Source organism: Paramormyrops kingsleyae, chromosome 2, assembly GCF_048594095.1.
Source record: "Paramormyrops kingsleyae isolate MSU_618 chromosome 2, PKINGS_0.4, whole genome shotgun sequence".
NCBI lineage: Eukaryota > Metazoa > Chordata > Actinopteri > Osteoglossiformes > Mormyridae > Paramormyrops > Paramormyrops kingsleyae.
Window position 1 is genome coordinate 1235625 of NC_132798.1, and position 20438 is coordinate 1256062.

The 20438-nt window shown below is 41.5% G+C and overlaps 1 long non-coding RNA gene across 1 annotated transcript; it reads left to right on the forward strand.

Annotated features, from left to right (window-relative positions):
* The first annotated feature begins 1262 nt into the window (after positions 1 to 1262).
* Positions 1263 to 7700, forward strand: LOC140581244 (uncharacterized). The gene is made up of 3 exons (XR_011984304.1): positions 1263 to 1373; positions 5510 to 5571; positions 7051 to 7700. It is a non-coding gene; the product is annotated as an uncharacterized lncRNA (long non-coding RNA).
* Positions 7701 to 20438: the final 12738 nt, after the last annotated feature.

Sequence of the window (20438 nt, forward strand, 5' to 3'; positions counted from 1 at the left end):
CATAAGACTGTCGCTTTGGGAAATGATACTGCCAAAAAAACAAGGATCGCCCAAGAAAACATTATGTTTAAACATTTAAAATGGCTTTTGTTTTCCTGTAAACAGTGCCTATATTGATACTGCAACAACGGATTGTGAAGTATTCAGGGACCATTGCAGTGCAATGAGGAAAACTCTGCACATAATTTTATCTGATGATTCATATTCTGAAATATTATTCACTCTAAAAACAATGATCTGACACTGAATTTTACAGTTAGTATGTTGCAGATTTACAATGAATTGTTGTAGGGCTGATTCTTTCGGGTTTGTATCATAGTGAAATTTTCACAGAGGTCCTTTACAAAAAGGCCAAAGAAAGGACACAGCTTCAAAATGTGACTGTGGTCCTGGCAATAAGGACCTCATATTAAGCTATGGTGTTGGTGACATGATGTAACACAGAGCAACACAGATAGCCCTGTTTTTATGGGTCTGAAGAAGACTTTCAGTCACTATAATGGTTTTAAGCTACAGTACTTTTCATTAAAAGTGTGCGCTTAGATGTTGTAAATAGAAAAGTACCTTTTCTCAAAAGTATCTCGACAGCTTATTTAAACAGCAATCCATCAAAACACCTCTTGCTGAATTGAAATGGTACACACAGCCATCAAATGACACAAACATACACTTTCCCCAGGCATCTCCTCCCATCTCTTTGCACATTGTGTTATTTCCACTCCAGTGATTCTATGTTACATGGTCGGTGTATTTTCACAGAGCACAAATGGGTAACACTTTAGTTTGTCTGCTCATATACCTATTAATAGCCTGTTACTAACCATTTTATAATATAATAGTAAATCAATAAGGATAATTTTAAAAATAAATTTAAAATTTAGAAATGGATTACCAAGATCTTTCTCCTATCTCACAAAGAATTTATTGAAGAGCTTCTAAGTGCTTATGCTTACTAACCCATTGTACTATATTTGCAAGTGTTTTACAAGCCGTTTTGTAAATGCTAGGAACAAGACATGACTGTAACACATTTCTAAATTTCTTTGTGAATATCTATTATTTTTAAATGATTAGTAACAATCCATGAATTGTTAAGGAGCAGACCTTAAACAAAAGTGTTACTCACAAACAGTTACCCGCAGCCCAGCAGCTGGCCAGCGGATCAGCGGGGATTGGCCGCCGGATCAGCGGGGATTGGCCGCACCTGCGTCCAGCTCTTTAAAAGGGGCCTCTGGACCTGCGCACAAAATTTACTGAGCTCTTCCCTGTGTCGTCCACAGCCTGGACCCTGTCTAAGATGCCTCCTCCAACCGCTCCTTTCTGCTTGTGCCCGCTGGACCTGCCCGTCCTCTCCCAGGAAAAGCGCTTCTCTGGCAAGTGTTTCTGTCTTGACAGAAATGGGTTCTCAACCCAATGAAATTGGGATTTTTTCATTAGAGCTGTTTTGTACTTGTTCTAGATTTGAGGTGAGAGATGGTAACTCCCAATGTTCAAACAACTATACCTTTGTCTTTTACTCTGCTTCTGCTTACTCAGCATGAAGAGTTGACTGCAGGAATCCTACTTCTATATCATTCTTAGTGCATCAACACACCACAAGTACTTTATTAAGATTTTGCTTTATGGATGGGAATGTAGGTAGAAAGAATGATGGTCCAATTTGGTACATTTGTTATCCTTCAAATTGAACTGAACCAGTTTTGCAATCACCAAACCATTGTTTCTGGTACTGCATGGTCTGGACACACACCAAGAAAGACACAGAAGACATGCCAGAGCTGTACTTGAATGCAATTATGTTCATCGTTGTGATGACTGAAGTCACCCATCTGCCTGTTTTCCTCTTCCTACTACACTTTGAGCTTTTCTGGTGCTCTGGCACTTCTCATGATGCCCAGACTAAGGCACCATTATTCAGCTCATTTGTACTTTAAGTGAGAGTTCAGGCTTGATTTAATCAATTAATTCCTGTACTTGTTTTTCCTTGAGTTCCATCATGTCCTTCTAAGATCTCTGCCAGCTCCAGAGTTTAAAGGTGTTGATATTTTTCTGTACTGATTTTTCATCATCGTCTATATGAATGATATGTGCACAGATACAGTTTGTTTTCCAGAGAAAATACTAGGGCTTACAGATATAAATATGCATATACATATACATACACATGTACAGTATATACAAGTACAAATTACATACATACATTTACATATAGTGGCACATAAGCCTGGAAATTTGGTGTACATACCAATGGCAGCAATTTTTACAATATTTGAAGTATGGATTCTCCAAGGCATGCTTCTATACTGTGATATGCTGTGCATTTCAGCAGAGACACCTTCATATTGCTCTTCCCTAGTGTGCTGTTGTGCTCCATCAATGACATATCGGGGGTATGGAGAGTGTAAGAAAATGGGAGGAGGGGTGATTTATGCGTGGCTGGAAGATGAAGAAGAAGAGCACACAATGTTCAGCACAATCAGACTTAATCATATCTGTTTGATGACGGAAAACGGAGAGGGAATGAGCCTGATTTCAGGGTTAATACGGCAGATGGATAGCAGAGGGATTGGTAGGGGGGTACTGTCACTATCACCTGTAGACTGCACTATAACACGCAGCAACAGAATGTTTATGCTACACAGGGTGCATTGTGGGTGGAGCTGCAGACTGACACCTCCAGGGATGATTGGTTGATTATCGCCCTGGCTGGGTGAGCGTGATGTGGGGGAGTGCTCTAGGTACTTCAGCTTCCCCCCACAGCTCATACGTCCTCTGAGCGTCTGTACTGTGCGTGCGCTCAGTGATGGTGCTGCATCGTGTCCCAGCAGTGCCTGGGTTGTGCCCTGTCCATAAGGCAGCACCCTATCTAAGGGGTGCCCAACTTCTCACACTGTATGGCCTAAGATACACTCCAGTTTTACTCTCACACTGAGTTAGCTAAGGGATTATGAAAGAAAGTTGTATTTGGCTGATGGATTTTATATTGCCCAATATAATTAATACATATCTCTGTTTAGTTAAATAAAAAAGGGCTGTTGGCAAAGCATAACAGGTACAGAACTCATTGTCTGTTTGCAAAGCAGAATAATTACATTTGTTTCATCTTCTTCTATTCATAAGACTGCGCAATTCACAAAGTTACTTGTTACAATTTACATTACAATACACCGGAAATGCAATGTGTCTTTTTGTGTTATTTCCAGTGGCATTCTGCAATAACATAATCATATCCGTATGTTCACATATATAGGAATCACTGCAAAAAATAAGTAAATTATGCTACTATATTTGCATAAATATTTTTGCATTGTGCATTCTAACATTATATGGTAGAACATCACCACACAAGAACCAAATAAATCCCTCTAAATAGGAAGTCACCTGTCATAACCACAAAAAGATAATCACCTGGAAACCATACAGAAGACCAAGTCAAGAGAGAAGAACACTGGAGGGCTCTGCTCCCTATAACTGCTGCCTTTCATCTTTCTGTTTTTCCATAAGCTTTAGGAGTAGAAGGATCAGAGGATCATTTTAAAATCCCTAATAAAAGGTTTAAATGCCTTAAGCCTAAAAATATCTGCATAGGCAGTTTTGTTTGTGGTGCTGCAGTTAATTCGTCAATAAATCTACCCGGCCATTAAACGATAATAAAAAGCAATTTTAATTGAGAATGTATGCATGCAGTTCTTTCAGTGCAATCCGATGGAAATTCAGTTTGATAATTTGGTCATCGACTGAGGAGAGTTGCATCGTGGGATATTGTGGCCTCAGAGTAATTTTGATATTCAAGATGGTGAACTGCTACCCTAGGCCACTTTTGCGTGAACTGCAACATGGCACCGAAATGTCAGGGCTGCTGTGCTCACTACCTCCATGGAACGGACAGCTTCACCAGGCCCCCGGGTTACGGGGCCCCGGATGGGAATTTCTGTATGTTTTTGGGCCTGTGAATGTTTATCAGTCTCTCATGCACTCCGGCAGAACATAATCACGGCAAGAACACAGTATTGATGCATGCTCTCACCGTAACGTCTCTTTAAATATTCATGATATACTCTTTCCCTAAAGGCTCCCAGCTCTTGTGCCGTACGAATCGCCATTTTTATACTTTATGCAAAAAACGGCCCAGATATTGCTTGCAGCCATATAGATGTTATTATTCCATTCAGCACCATCCGTGCCTTTGTTATATTCGGTTGTTGTTTTGATTGATGGTATCATGTTAGTTCCTTGATATCACTCAGGCAGTAAAAGATGTTCGAACAGCCTTACTGCAGTCTAACCACCTCACACACACTTTGCTATATAGTTAAGCACTATATAGCTGTTCTTGCTTTATCATCCATCCATCTATCCATCCATCCATCCATCCATCCATCTTTCAGTAGCTTGTCCTGGAACATGTGAGCGGGTGGAGCCTTAGCTGGATCACATTTTACAGAATTCATCTCCAAACTCCTCCATGCAGGAACACGGACTGCTTCAATCATTTAACATTCGTGACAGAATGGCCTGTGTTCCTTGCCATATAATGGTTCACTTGGGAGCTACCTGTCTTCCAGAACCATAGTTCTATCTCTTTCTGGCCAAGTTGTGCCCCTTCTTGACGCTTTGTGCAGGTCTTTGAATAATTTGATTGGAAAATGTATTTGTGTAGCAGCGATAAATGCTATTATTGAGCACTTTTGTACGTTTATAGAGCTGTATATTTAAGGACATTTGTACAGCAGCAAAAGGCAGTGCTTCTTGGAGGATTTCATCTAAAACCTGTTTGTACTGTTTTTAATCCAGCTTAAATTCCACTCTGTCTCTTCTCAAATTAAACAGGTTTTTCTTTGCCTTCCTTTTTTGTATAATAGTGTGACACATTTTAATGAACTCATCACAGCACACACATATCCTGTGTATATTAGATTTACTGTATTTACATTGTGCCCAGACATTTAATTAAGAATTTAACTCTTTTAACTCTTTGACTTGTCAACTGTAGTTCACGGTGACTGAGTATTTTAATATTTGGAGATTAGTATTAGCGATCACCACATGCTCTTGTTTCAATATATTATTTTAATTTTTGATGAGGTACGATTTTGGCTGATCCTTAGATTCAATTGTTATGTGAATATTTCTCATCAATGCCACTATTGGAACAGACGTTGACATTTTAAGTAATAAATTTGCTTATTGTTTATTATTGATATTTTTGTATAATACTCAATGAATCCAGCGTTTTCATCAATAAAACTTTCTTTCCGGCAGAGCTGAAGCGGCTACTCACAGATACTAATACATATTCTTATTCTGTCAGACGACATCGGCCCAAATTGCATTTTTATATCATATTGGCTGGAGGCAGAAAAGTCCTTGTGTAATGAATTCTCGCCTCATTATTATTCCATGGTCCCTTTATGGTTTATACAGAGATAAGTTATACATTATATGTGCCTTTGGTTTTAAACACCGTCTCTTGGAAACATGAATTTGTTTATCTATGTACAATCCCCAGACTTCCCCTGAACAAAAGCACCAAGCGAAATGTGATCCATCTGTCTTCTCTTCGTGAATCTGGTAAATCCTTACTAAATCCCTACTAAATTTGCTATTTGCCTGTTTTTATCTTCATCAACCTTAATTTAATTTGTATGCATAATGTATGCTGAGGCCAAAATATTACCCCTCAATGCTCTCACCGTAACAGACAATCGATGAATCTGATTTTGTCCTCTATACAATTGTGCTTTACAGTCTCATCGCCTTGATACCAGGATCAGGGAGAATGTGCTTGGAATACTGTGCTTTCATCTTTAGGATCTAATCATCATAACATCATGGGTTTATCATGTATATAAAGCCTTGTTATACTGTTTTCCTGTCTTACATTTTCAAGAAGGATTGACAAGTATACTGGTGATATGTCACAGACATGAAACAAAAAATTCTCTTAAACATTCTCTGAAAATATGAAAGTAGTGTTCTTGAAAGTCAAAATAAGCCCTTTGAAACGAGTTAGCAATAGCCACACGGATCACAGATAGCTGTTGAAAGGTGTTTAATCTATGACTGTGTCGGCATGACACGGCAAGATCGCATCTCGGTCGATATTTAACTTCACGCTGGGCGTCAGCAGCAGGTTATTTCGTGATTAAACGGATTTTCAGCAAAGCCATTTCATCTGCCGCATCAAAAACACACGCACGCACGCAGGCACACACGGATTCCACGCACGAGCGCGCTGCTGTCACTTTGAGCGCTTTCTCACACTCCTCCTATTCTCATCCTCTCACCACCTCCCGCTGGCACATTAATGTGCAAGCCAGTCGCCTCATCTGCATGTATGCTACCTTCTGTCCTCTCTGCCGCGTTTATGGCTGTTATAAATGGCTAGGATTTGTTATCCCTTGCTCCCTGTGTAATAGATATAAACCAGATGAAAAGGAGGGGTGCAGATTTCCCAGGAACACCAAAGTGGACAGACACGTGCAAAAACAAACACACACATTTGCCTGCTAATGCTCAGGTAGCGTTGGTGGCCCTTCAGCTGTGACTGAACAAGTGAGCTAGGAGGTCAAATGATGGAGATGGCAAGAGAGTTCTAGAATTCATCTATGCCAGCCTTGCCTGTACCACAGAGAGTTCCCTTCTTACCATCCTCTTGGCTGCCTTGTCTAATCTAATGCGACATTTGGATCTGCATTTCGCCCATATGGTCACTTTTGGAGATGGAGAGCCATCTGTAGCCTCCTCTGCCCCCTCCGTACCCCCATCAACAGGCCAGCCCTGGAGATGGTCCCAAGGCCACCGCGGCTTCTACGGTAATCCCATTCTGCTCTGTGGACACAGCTGCTGCTATGTCTCTCCAAGGTCTCTCACTGATCCTGGGCAGGAATGAGGATGTCTGGACCATCCATTCAGAAAATGAGTTCACCTCTCTTACACAACGGAAGCGCACCTGCAGTTCACCACATGTGTCCAGCACGAATCACTCACGTGACTTTCGTAATTAATTTAAGTTCTGTTTTCATGTATGCCGTCTGGCCATGGAGGAAGTCCTGAACACTGAGCCCCATCGCCTGTAGATAAACAAGCAAGCCAGCAAACAGACCAGCGAGCTCAACCGACGGACCACTTTCAGGGACCAGAAAATGATTTTGGTTTTGACTGAAAAATATGTTTTTTTATTTGAAATTTGAACCACTGATCGGAACTGTGTTTCCTACTAATGCATAAATCAAATGTAGTAGTGCAGGATTTGAGAATGTACCCATTCAATTAACTCTAAATCCCTAATTGCAAAAAACAACCAATATCCTACATATATTGTGAATGAATTGCAGAATGTTTTTGTAAATTGAAATCTAAGATCCTCAAATTTGGATCTATATTGAGGATGACGAGCAGAATAATTCAGACAGTAATATTGTTTCTTGGGGTATTTTTCAGGTGTCTTACATCACAGGCTAATTGTTAGGCATAACTAAATATGTATTTCTGGGGGCACAATGTGAGCACTGGGGCAGTGTGAAAGGTCGCTTCTCTGTGTATTAAAATGAGAGAAGGGTTTTTGTTATTTATTTGAAAATGACTCTTTGTAGATTTACCTCCCTATCTGTTATATATTTGCAGGATCGCTTGTGTTGAAGAGAGTGTTTTTTTTTTTTTTCCCACGATGCACCAGACTGCGGCTCAGCATGGGGTGGGGTTAGTCATGAGTGACACCATGTTTGCTGACATTTCCAGAGACACGGTGATCCGTCCTCCACTGCCGCTTCCCAGCTTGCCTCCTTGAGACGGTCAGCAGTGACACAGCCCGCGCTCACATTAGCATTATGCTACGGCTCAGCAGAGCTTCACTCGCAGGTCCGGGCTCCCTTGGGGATGGAGTCTCACCTCTTCTGTCCGGCACTTTGGAGCCAAACTCGCACCGTCATTTGTATCTGAAAACCTTTTGGGAAAGAAGGTTTATAGTTATGCATTCAGCCTTCTTTGAAATGAATAAATTTAAAAGCATTTTGTCCAGAAGCATTTAAATGACCTAGATTTACTACATTTACCCATAGACTGTTATGTTTTATTGAAGCAATCGAGATCTTGGATTTCTCTTATTTTTCCCCACTGCCAGAAAAGCTTTAAGTCAAGCACTGCATCAGCCACAAATAAAACTGAGGTGAGCTGAAGGCCTGAATGTTTTACCACATTGAATCTTGCAGCAATCTTGTGAACGGGGGGGTTTATATGTCTCCATCTATCTTCTAACTGCTTGTCCTGGTCAGGGTCGGGGGGGTTGGGCAGGCAGCACAGGGCCAAAGGCTGAAGTATAACCTGGATGGGATGCCAGTTCATTACAGGGCACATACGTGCACACGATCTCATTCCAGAGGCACCGGTAACTGCAAAAGGGAACTGGAATACAGAGGAGACCTGCACGGTTAGGGGAAAACATGCAAAATCTACACATAGAGAGCGGAGGTGGGACTCAACACTGCATGGTGCAAGGGAACAGTGATACCCACTGAGCCGCCACAAATATATATAGATTTTGGTCATGTGCCATTGTTGTACCACTGCTGTAGACAGTGAAAGGCATCATTGAGTCATTTATGTTGAGAAAATTGTCGTTAAGGATCACATGATCCGCTGCACTCTTTCACCGTTCTCAAAGGTAGCCTGTAACTTTAACACAAAAGATGTCCCCACTTACCTTCCCTCATTAATAGCTGACTAGGTCCCCATTGGTAAGTTCTGTGTGATCATCGGTGATTGAAAATGGGCATTTAGCACATCGAAAGAGTGGTACTTTCAATCATTTGGGCAAAAAACGAAGGTACTCAGGCACTTGCAGTTACCACAACCCCCCCCCCCCCACACACACACACACACACGAAAAACAGGTTCCTTAAACCTGATTGGTCAAAATAATCAGGACGGTTTGAACTGTGGACACTGTTCTATCACAACGGGGTTGTTGAACAGGCACCCTGCTATTACCCTTCTGGCTCAAAGATACAAGCTATGCCTTTGTGGCACAAAATATTCCCATCGTCCGCTGTAATGTGTTGCCCAGAGGAAGACCTTTCACATTAAAAAACCAGGACATGCTCTGATCAGGTAATATTATTTCAGGTGTTCCAGTTTTTGTGCAATACTGCTGTATTAGCTGTAACTCATCTGGCCTGGAGAAGGAAAACATTTGTTGTATTTATTTTTTTCATTAGTAACATCGTATTCAGTACCATCCCCAGGAACTTATATCTGCCGAAAATCTGACATGACTGAAAGGAGAAATAGGACGCCGAACACAAACAGATGGTTAACACGGTCCCATATCGTTCATTTTATTTCCCAGGAGCTGAGAGCTAAAATGCAAACAAACTAAAGTTCCCATCTCAAGCTTGCTGAGATAAAATAATTATCAAAGCAAAACATAAATAAAAAAAGCTCATAAATAAACAGCTGTCCTTCTGGGCCGTGCCGGTGCCCACTGCTTTTGTCCTGCTTTGTGTTTTCTGCTGGATCACTCTCAGTCTGCAGCTCTAGCAAGATGGCCTAGTGCATCTCCAGTCATACCCTCAGTTTGCTGACCTAAAGCCTCTCCTCTCAAACAGACACAGCTGCTAGTGGGAGTTGGGTCTTTAAGGCCAGATGTGAGCTTGGGGATTGGAGGAGAGTCGTGTGGCAGATGCTCCTGCATTTGGCTTTGACTCGGGGTCTATTTCTGATTACAAACGTCGTTTGCAACCTTTTACTGTTGCTATATACAACACAAACAAATTGGCTGCAACATGTGGTGTCATGTGTCTGCAGTGAAGAAGGTGACCTAACTGCTTAACTTCCTAATTAGTCTGTGGCCAAATAATAATTTATTTCTTAACAGTCTAGGCAATTGCATTTTTGCAAAATGTCCTATATACTATTTTAAATGTTACACATCTATACTGTTGGATTGTGTAAATGTTCTGATATATATGGAAGCAATCCGGGTTTGGTAGCAGTCTCCCTGACTTATTCTGACCTTTTTAATTCACTACAATAAATTATTGTCCTCCTCCCTCAATGTGCATGGCCTCATGGGTATATATCCCTGAACTATATGGGATGAAATGTGCGGACTGTTGTTTACAATGACTGAGTAATAACAACTGTTTTGGCTGGCCATGTGCAGGCTAGTCTGTAGGGAGATTCTCAGTGACTGCAGAAATTTCCCTTCTGTTTTCCTTGACAAGGTGTTGTTCTGCCCTAATCCTCTCATTTTTTTGAAAACACAAACCAGTTTCCTTTGCTCTGATGGACTTCCTCTTATTATGGCAGCTGTTGTCTTTATCAGGTTAATGATGTTTTTACAGGGAAAAAATTAATCTGATTTACAAACAGCTGCTAAGGTCCTGTTAACAGTCCAGTGCTGATTAATGTGATAAACATGTTGATGTGGTGCCCCATCTCTGAGATAGTTGCCTTGTTAATGAGAGAAATGTCACTAAACAGGTTAACAGCACTTAGGTTGTGTCTTCATGCTTGACTCTACATCTACTGGCCTGAGCAGAGCTTCTCTCTCTTTTCTTGCTCTCTGCTCTAAATTCTGCAGCTGATGCTCCAGGAAAAGTGTATCTGTTGTTCCCCCAGTCATTAAAAAACAATATTATGACTCCACTTATCTTGATGCATCCTGTCAAAATCTGACAGGTCATGACAGGCAACATACGACAAATGTCATAGCCTACTACAAGGCATGATATTACACGCTCAGAAAGAAAATGCCACAAAATATCACAACGTAACCCCATGTGCCATATTATAAAAGCAGATTATGATAGCACTTAATTTTATGTTGGGTAGCAACAGCTCATTCCTGTTCTTGGCATAAAGTGAAGGCCGAGGATGGCAGCATTTAAATAAAATGTTACTCTAATTGTTTTCCTGCTCAAGCATCCTAGAAACTTGTTCTGGCGTTAGGGTTAGGGTTAGGGTTGCTCTCAATATGAAAAATAACAACAAAAGCCCTAGTTAAAATGACTGCTTCTCCCCTAGATGGTACTATATGTGACCTTGACAGAAAATCTGGTACACCAGAGATCTACTACTGGGGTTTGTAGTGGAAATCTGTTTTATCCCTATCGCCTCACACAAAGCATTTTCTCTCAAGTTACGTAGAGCCTTCACTAGATTATTTGATATAGTTGAAGTATTCTATTGCTCAACTGTTAGAATCCTCAGCCACGGAATATTCTGACCACGTGAGTTTAATCTTCTAAAAATTCCACCAGCTATCTCATATAAGTTCAATACCAGACACGCTTGGCTCTCTCACTGACTCCTGGCTGAATTACACCCCCAATCACTCACTATGTTACATCACTCCTGGAGTTTCCTGGTTCCTCTCCAGTTCTGCAGTTTCTAGTCTCCACCCACTTTAGATCTGGAGTCTTTGTCTCTCAGAAAAGCAACACAGAATGGCTTATCTTCTGCGTCCATCCATCGCTCCATCTTCCAACCATGCATCTCACACAGGGTTGCAGGTGGGGAACCTGAAGCCTATCGAAGGCAGCACAGAAAACTCGTCATGGGCAGGTAGTGGACAGGGTAGCAGCCCATCTCAGGGCTTATGCTCACTCACACAATCTATACGCTGTTTATACACCAGGCTGTACAAGGATACTGACACAGCCCTGCAACATTCAAACACCCCACAACAGGAGGCAAGAATCTATTTACCTTTCCTAGAGGTCCAAGGCAGGCCTGTTACCCATTGTGCCGCCCATAGGATTCTATTATTCTATTACTGTTGTATATCTGCACAAGTTTGTATTAGTGCATGGGATTCCTGCATACTGGAAGTACTTGAATGTGCAGAAAAACACCTCTAGAGTGTGTTGTCTACGGTAGTTTCACTTTACCATAGTACAGCAAAAGAGTCTTACTGCAACAGGTTCCTTTCCAAAATATGGACAAATGATGTCCACTGCTTAAACTGCACTCAGTAAAAATAATGGTCATTATTTTAATAGTGTTTTCAGTTAATCAGACCTAGCTAGTTTCTCAGCCAGTCTTTACTTTGATCCAGTAACCTTTTGGTGAGGTCAAGGGGACAAGTAGCGGATGGAGATCTAAGCAGTTCAAATGCCATTAGAACGGTGGGGATTCACAGAGGCATTATTCGACCAGATATTTGTCATTTGAAATGCAGAACTAGGACAACTTCAAGCACATTTCCCATCATGCAACACAGAGATGAATCAGTGCAGATGGGAGGCTGTACTCTTTGGCCAGTGACCATGGCAATTCGCTAACTTGTCTGTGTTTTTTCTGCGTGACTATCTCCTTCGAATATCTCTGCATTTCTCAGTCAGTGGCTCTGAATAATTAGACCCAATCAGTGCGGCGGTCCTTAATTGGAAGCCTCACACATTCCCACTGTGGGCTTACATCCATAACCCACACATCTTTATACAATGTAAGTTATGCTTCTCCATAAAAAAATCTTTTGCTCTTGTTTTTTATTAGATAAATTTGACTCCAATTGATGACATCCCACTGGGATGCTTGCTTATAGATAAACACTTTTTGTCGGACCTCTTCATCGTGAACTACGCAAAGCTTCAAAATTCTAAGTCAGACGCATTTCAGCACCAATTGCAATAGAGAAGTAATGCACTCTCCGGGTTCCAGCATTTCTCTGGTGCTAATTGCGGCTTCACCTTAAGGCGTGTCTGCATGAGAGAGTCTCTCTTGTCCATGGTGGCAAAATACAGAATACAGATGAGTTTCACGTAATTAGAGAAATAAGCAGGCACTGTCCGCATGATGCAAAAAATCTAAATGCTGTTCATTTAAAATCATTTGCCAAAACTGAAATTTTCAAAATGGTTATGTTACAAGAAGAGGGCACCAAGAAAAAACAGTTGGATGCACCTTTTGGTCACTGGCTCTAGTCTTATGTCTTAAATACCTACTGCAAGTGAACGTCACAGACTTGGTTCTGGTTTATTATTCTCTACATTTACTCGAGATTATGAGCAGCTTTTCTGTTTTATGTTTTATGCTGCTTAATGACATTACTTTCTTATTTTTCTAGTGCAGTGCAGTTTAGCCTTGCCAGAACTTTTGCAGTGTCTGTAGGGAGGATATCGCACTAAAAAGAATAATAAACAAACAACAATGATAATAAAAACGGGTTTGATTCATGTCAGTGTTACTCAAAGTGTTTGTGTTGATTTTTTTCTCCAAAACTGTACCCATCCCTCTGCAGTCTTCTTCTGTGAATGTTTTTAGTTTGGAGGGATGTTCTGATCTTGAGTATGTCTGGGAAATACATAAGGTCACACGATGATAATTGACTCAGTTTGGCTTGGAGATGTTTTCAGATTCTCAGGCTTATTTCTGACTTATCTCCATAACTTGGCTGGAGTGTTTTGCAGCCAAGAAATCTTTGGCTAGAGGGTAATATAGATATAAGTCTGTGACCTGCAGGTGATGTGTGTGTCTCTGAGTTGGGAGGGGAGCGGCCGTTATTGCTGCAGTAAATCATCCACCTTTTCAAAAATGGTCTTAAAATGACATGCAAGTCACTTTGGACAAAAGTGTCAGATAAGCAATTCATTTGGATATTGTGACAGACATGATCTTTGGAAGAATGATGGAATGGGATGATTTTATTGGCTCCCTTGGCAGGAAAGCGGTAAGTGACGTGAATGAACATAACCATGAATGACTAGACCCCAATAAGCACACAACTGCTTCTGGTCAATGTCCCTCACATGCATGTTCATTTAACTGTACATATGTGATTGTACACACCTGACTGCTTGGTTGCTAATACCGTATGTTTGATTGTGAGAATGTGTAAAGGTCTGAATAGAAAATACAACATTACAGGGTAGAAATGTGGCAGTTCTCAAACCATACGCAGCTGGGATTCGCTCGTCCAGGACACCTTGTCCGACTTAAGCCTGGAGAGCGGCAATCGTGCCCTGACTTTTATCAGTGCAGGAAGAATCTCAAAAAAAAGCCGTCATTCTTTATGTAGCAACATGAAGGAAGTTAAATTGATATATTAGCCGCTTCCCTTTTCAGCTATGACTTCCTTTTGAATGATTATGAGTTCTTTTATCCCATCAGAGCTAAAGGATTAGGTTTGTTGTGGCGTACCTCTAATATCAAAGCCTTTAAAATAATTGCAGCTGCTGCAAAATTGAAGAGTGAAACATCACAGGACCGAATTAACAATTCCAGCGATGAAACCGAATTAACTGGAAATGCAGCCTCTGGCCGTCTTTGGTGATAGGATATTTTTTTATGTGATTATTATCCTGTCAATCAAGATGCTGGAGTTGCTTAATCCAAATCCAGCTGGAATCTATAGGCTATGGAGGAGTTGGAAAGATGAGTTGTAAATAAGATTTATTAAATGTGGCAAAATAAATTGTTTTTACTCAAGAATTTAAGTAAGTAGTCTGGTTTTTATTTGATGCCTAGTTTTGTCTAATGTAGCTGCAGGAAGAGGAAAACCTGAGGAAACCTTCGGATGCTGATGCTATAAGCAACACTGGCATGGGAATCTAAGGGAAGGACAGGAACAGCAAGGGGTGGCGGAGAGGGGAAGTATATGTAGGCTGTACTCTGTGGCGACTGCGCAGTCATGCAATGCACAGGATAAACATGGTGAGAGACTCGAGCTTAATGGACTGCAAATGTCAGCTTTATAAACAGATGGTTTAATAGTTCAGTGGAGAGGGGGATGCAGTGTATATTACTGGGTTTTATTGCACTCATCGCACCTGGCAATGCAAGCAATGGAAAAAGATGACATAGTCAGCGCGCATGTAGCAGGAAGCCAGAACTGTACAGGCCTGAGTGAATGGTACTATCTGTAGACTGAATTTGTAGCTGTCCAAAATCTCCCTTTGTGGCAGATTTGATTTCCAACCAGGCTCTTTCTGCACAAGTCAATTCAGTTAGACCTACAAGATGCCTGACTTCTTGAAAAATAGCAGCTACAGTTGTGTAGGTGTGTGGGTGGGTGATTGGGCGGCATGTAGGGGGGGGGCTCTGTCACTTTATCTATCCACCTTGCTTTATGTGGGGAGCGGAAAACTGTCAGATTAGAAGTGTGCAGGCCTCCCCGACACCTGCTTTCACCATCTCCTCGCTCGTTTTATCTGGATGAACATCCCATTCTTCTGGACGGACTACCACCTTGGAGAAAGGGTGTGAAATCTGTCAGCGTAAATCTACACTGTCACTCCGTATCTGTCAGGCTTTCCTCTGCCAGCACAGCAGTGGTCTTTATATTGCACCCACCACCATGCAAAGAAATAATGTACAGCATGCGCCAGCCCCCCCATTACTGCATGTTTTCTAGTTAATAAAAAGTGCAGTTATCACTGCTCTCATTTACATTTTTGTTTCCATTCACCTCTAAACAATGAGATACCAGAACTTTTTGATCATATTTTCCCTTTATGCAGATGAGCAGGAATTAAGTGTAGAATTAAGCATTACGTTTTGTCCTGGCATGCAACCTCATAGTAATATGATTACATTACTTTTTTTCACTGGACCTAAAGCTGGCTCGAGAGTATAAAGCAGCAATTCAGTAATATCTGACTTCTCGTTGTTAATTAATTGAATTAAACTACCTTGTGTCCTTGGATAGATCTTAATTAACTCTCTTCTGGAGGATTCATATCCTTTACAAAATTCTGAGATTTGGTGTTCAGTCATTAATTAACTGAACACATTTCAAAATTAAAAGTCTCAAGAATAAACTGAAGAGTACAAGGTACTAATAACAGGTCAACAGCTAATCGGTGCAGCAAGTTATTCATCATGCATAACATTAAAAAGCACTTTTAATGAAAGATGCACCGGAGTAGCATTACGGAGCTGTTCCACACACTGACCTCTTGGGTTACTTGGAGATTCCGATCCTACGGGGTATTTTGCTCTTTCACACTTTGAACAAGATGCTTGTCTTTCACCCAGATTGTTCATGTTTCACATTAGCTTAGAGTTTATTCATTTAGAACCTGCAGATTAGGTTTAAGGAAAAGTAACTTTTGTTGGTTTTTTCAAGAACCTCTTTTTAATTCAAACTGTTTAAATTATTAAAGCTTGCATAAGTGGTTTTGGATCTTTGAGCATGACCTAACAATCTTAGCATTATACTGCAGCAAATTGGTCCCAGATTTATAATGAATGTGTTTAAAAGGTCAGAACATAAGCGTTCCATCCAATTAACAGAGCTGTCTGGAAATCAGATACGTTAGTCTCTGTCTGAAAATTCTCTTTGGATATGTCACTCAGACCAAGAGTGGCCAGAGGTCTCAATGGCCATGCAAGGATATGTTCAAGGCCTTTTTTTGTCTTTAAGTGCTGGAAGTTTTCATCATAATTTTTTTTCATAATTTTTTTAACACCACTAATTAGCAGTGCCAAATTGGCTGGTTTCAGTATGGGGGGCTGGGTGACTGGGCTTATTTGTGTTCATTACTCCACCTGTCCGTTGTTATGCTCAGGGCTTACACACTGGTGCCTTCTGCTTCTGCCCGGATACTGATTGATGCCAGAGACAAAATCTCCAAGTCTCACTTTAGCAATAACCATATAAAACTAGCAGAATGTTTCCCAGCCCAGTCCTTGGGGACTCCCACACAGTCTAGGACAGTCCTACCCAGAGCTGAAAGGGAACAAAAACGTGGACTGATGCAAGATGAATAACTCGTAGGAAGGTTTTGGCGAAACAAAAGGGGTTTTTTGAACTGAGTAGGAGCAAGGAAACAAACAAGACTGTGAGGGGTCAAAGCAAGAAGTCTAATACAGGGAAGGACACGGGCAGACAGGAGCAACAACGTCAATGACCGGACTGGGGTTGATGAGACAAAGATACTTAAATACAAAGACTAATGAGGGGTAACAAGCAACAGGCGCAGCTCATCAGGGCCACGGTAGGGAGGAGACAGGAGGGTCAGGTGGACATGAGGGGCAGGACGTAACACCAACTACCACATTGGGAAACAATGAACTAGCACTTTTACAAAATATTTTTAATCTTTTCTGAACTTGAGCTTTTAAAAAGGTATCAAACTTACTTTTATGGATAATGACCAGTTTCTGCCAAGAACTGAAATCTGACTTGGTTTTTATGTACCTAGTCTGTAAATAAAGAGAAGCCGTCTGCACGTAAAGTAAGAATGATCCCTGCTGTAGAGGACGCACAGACTCTACCGCTCTGCCATGATGTTTTAATTGAGCTAGACGTCGTCTAGTCGCTGATCATGTGATTATGACACTAACCACATGCACATATCAGAGAATACCAGTTAAGCGGAACTTCGTGGAAAAGACATAAAAGTAGTGGAGCAAAAACTGAACAGATGGAATCATTTTTGACCCTCAGTTACATTTAAGGCATTAATACCCCTTTGATTGTATCTTTATATTACTGCATTGAAAACATTTGATCGATAACCCACATGGTGGTGAGACTTGCCAGTGCTTATTAGCGGAATAATGTTACATCATTTTTTATTCTGTGGAAAATGAAAAATCGATCTGCCAGCCAGATAAAATAAGTAATTATAAACACAGGGTTGCCAACTTTGGTCAGCTGGCTGGAAGATTTTCAATTCATGTATTCACACATCATGTATGTTAGAATTTCTTATTGTAAATAGTCTGCAGGGTTTGCCAACTACTCCAATGCTTTTTTTGTAGCTAATTTTAAGTTTATAATGGAATACTATAGATTTCTTGCATGATCATGAGAGTCTAAAAGTGTCAAAAAATTTATTGGTTCCCAGCCCCCAAAAAATACACCTAAATATGTTTTTTTAGCATTTAAACACAAAATGAACGGGATAAAACAAGAGCATTTTTTTGTTAATGGCTTCCAAAACGATAAAGAATGTACCCCAACACTACCCCTGTCCTGCCCCGTCCGCTCCTTCCGTGTGGCACGCCCCCTCGCTACCTCGTATGGAATCCCCGTGTCATCTGCTGTTTCTGGTTGTTGTCATTAGTCCTCTGTATTTAATCCACGTTTCAGCTTGTTTCCCCAGCCCGGTCATTGTAACGTCATTGTGTTGTTCTGCCTGTTCCTGATCGCTTGAGTCCTGTCCCTGCTTTCTCGGTCCCGGCTCGGCAGATCGTGACAACCCCAAGCCATGCCCCAACACTGCTCCAACACTAGACTATGCCATGCGGTCCATTGTTTATTTTTATTATTACTCTTTGTTAATTTGTTCATATATTGCAAACTTTTAGGTTGTAACATTTGTGCAACTATTGCATAACTTTTTGGTGAGCAATAGCTACCAGAATGATATCAAGTACAGTGTATTACCTGATACAGTATTTTCAATTACAAAAGCAGTATCAGCAACGAACGATGCTATCACAGCGAAAGCGAGGCTGAGACTGAAGCATTACCCTTTGTGTCCACTGAGAGACGTGCCGCGTGACTCATTTCCCTGCGCGTACAAGCTATCATAGGTCGGCGTTCAAGTTCGACTTCTGAGATTCAGATCGAGTTCTAGGTAATTTTTTTCGAACTGGTTGGTTCAAGTTTTAAGAAATTTGAGTTGTAATCGGTTCGAGAACTGAGGTACCACTGAGTAAAAGGTTTTGTCTCGCTTTGATTGTGATGGATCCCCCCAATAAACTAACAAATAATTAACAAAATGACTTGTTAATCCTCCTTTGTTTTGGGGTGGCGGTATAGTTTCATGTTAAATTACATGTTTATTTAGGATAAAGGTCACAGGTCCTGTTTCGTGCTGGGGTGGCAACACACAAATGTGTCTAGGAGCTAGGAACCAGGAACTGGAAAAGCTCCTTACAGCAGTGATACAGGCTGGATTTTATGTGAGTTTTGTTTTCCTCCCCAAGAGTTATACAAACATTTCAATTTTTCTTTCACACTTAAATGGAAGTTGTAGCATACAAGTGAAACCATTGCATACATTGTTGCTGCTGAGTTGCAACCCGTTATTGCTTCTATATGTTTCTATTCTACTTAAAAGACGTGTTTGAGTGTTGCAAATCATTCCCCTCTCCTGTGGTTTCATTAATGAGGTCATCAGAAATTAATCGACAAGGACTCGACTTTCATGACATAACTGTGACTTTAAAAAAATCCTCCTACCCTGTGGAACATTCCTATGCACCCAGACTCTGCATTTAATGCAGAAACACAAGGGCACGTCTGTATGAGATAAATACAAATCCTTGAATTTAGGAGTCTAAATCTAATCCCCATTGTATTCCCAGGAAGCTGCAGAAATTTTATCTCACGGAGACATCAGTAGTGCCTCATATGGGACGGGAAGACTGAAGCCACACCCAACAGAAAGGAAAATATCAATTTCCTTGGTAATGAAAAGGAAAGTGCTTTAGGGATGGCCTTAATACACATTTTCATTGGGGAAAGGTCTACATGTAAAATAACTAAGAGTCCCCTATGGATTCAATATCAATCTAGTCGAAATGGCTTGTGCATGTAAAGAAATTGAATTGCATTGATTTATTCAAATGTTCACAAGATATTAATCTTCACAGTATAAATTGGCAGAATAGGTGTAGAATCTTGGTGTGTACTATGATCCATCCATCCATTAACTTCTGCTTATCCGAGGTCGGGTCGCGGGGGCAGCAGTCTCAGGAGGGAAACCCAGATTTCCCTCTCCCTGGCCACTTCCTCCAGCTCCTCTGGGGGAATCCCAAGGCGTTCTCAGGCCAGCCGAGAGATAGTCCCTCCAGCGTGTCCTGGGTCTTCTCTGGGGTCTCCTCCCAGTGGTACATGCCCGGAACACCTCACCAGGGAGGCGTCCAGGAGGCATCCTAACCTGATGCCCAAGCCACCTCATCTGGCTCCTCTCAATGCGGAGGAGCAGCGGCTCTACTCTGAGTCCCTCCCGAATGACCGAGCTCCTCACCCTATCTCTATCCATAGGTGAGGGTAGGAACATAGATCGACTGGTAAATCGAGAGCTTTGCCTTTTGGCTCAGCTCCTTCTTCACCATGACAGACCGATGCAGTGCCCACATCACTGCTGACGCCGCACCAAACCGCCTGTCGATCTCCCGCTCCATCCTTCCCTCACTCATGAACAAGACCCTGAGATACTTAAACTCCTCCACTTGGGGAAGAACCTCCTCCCCGACCCGGAGAAAGCACTCCACCTTCTTCCGGCTGAGGACCATGGTCTCGGATTTGGAGGTGCTGATTTTCATTCCAGCCGCTTCACACTCGGCTGCGAACTGTTCCAATGAGAGCCGAAGGTCACGGTCTGATGAGGCTAACAGAACCACATCATCTGCAAAAAGCAGAGACCTAATCCTGAGGTCACCAAACCAGACACCCTCAACACCCTGGTTGCGCCTAGAAATTCTGTCCATAAAGGTTATGAACAGAATCGGTGATAAAGGGCAGTCCTGGCGGAGTC